The following is a 1,110-nucleotide window of genomic DNA, read 5'->3' as shown; positions in this document are numbered from 1 at the left end:
GAGTTGGAGGAATTTCGCTATCATGCTTATGAAAACGCGAAAATGTATAAGGAGCGAACTAAGAGAATTCATGACAGGCGCATCCAGTCTCGTGACTTTGAGCCTAGGCAGTTAGTCTTGCTGTATAACTCTAGGCTGAAGATTTTCGGTGGAAAGTTGAAAAGTAAGTGGTCTGGGCCATTCGAGGTAGTTCATGTGACTGCACATGGAGCAGTTGAGCTAAAGAAACCCAACTCGGATGAGACATTCTTGGTGAACGGGCAAAGAGTGAAGCATTACTACGGGGAGGCCACTGACCGCGAGAGGTCCTCCATCGATCTAGAAGAGGCTTGAGGAAAGCCTAAGTCGTGCCGCGACGTTAAATCAAGCGCTTCTCGGGAGGCAACCCGTGTGGAAAAAAAATGAGAAAAATGTAAAAAGTGTCATGCCACGACCTTAACTAAGGCGCTTGTTGGGAGGCAACCCAATTTTTCGTATGATATAGGTCACGTTTGTTCATGTTGCAGGAATTGGGCGGAAAGAAGAAAAAAAAAATGAAGTGCCCAGTGATTTGCGCATCGGTTCTGCGATGCGGACCAATCGCGCATGAAAAATCAGAAATGCCCAGTGATTTGCGCATCGGTCCCGCGATGCGGACCGATCGCGAAATGTTCTGCAACTTCCCGCGATGCGGACGGATCGCGGGGGTCGACTCGGTTTGTAATTTTTTTCCCCTTATTTTTGTTAAAACCGTGCCCTTCACCCTATTCCCTCACAAAAACGTTTCCTCTCTAAAAAACATTCCCTCTCACCCGAAAATTCCCCATCCCCATTCCCTCTCTAACAAACACAAAATCAAGTTGTTCAAATCCATCCTCCATTAACTTCACAAGGTAAGTGGGTTCATCTTCCATTTTTTTCCCCTTTTCCCCTTGTTATTGATGTTTGTAGTTGTAAAGTAGGGATATGGGTATGGGCGAATCTTGGGCGGGGATTGGTATTGCTTGTGTGGTATGAGTGAGTATGGCTAGAATGTGACTCCCATTGTACAAGGGAGGGTTTCCAAACCCCCCATTGTTGTCAAAAGTTAAGGGACGATTTTAGGCCCACAAGGTGTTCGATAAAAGTCCT

The sequence above is a fragment of the Lycium ferocissimum genome, chromosome 4 (assembly GCF_029784015.1).
Source record: "Lycium ferocissimum isolate CSIRO_LF1 chromosome 4, AGI_CSIRO_Lferr_CH_V1, whole genome shotgun sequence".
In the NCBI taxonomy this organism is placed as follows: Eukaryota; Viridiplantae; Streptophyta; class Magnoliopsida; order Solanales; family Solanaceae; genus Lycium; species Lycium ferocissimum.
This window is presented reverse-complemented; position numbering follows the sequence as displayed.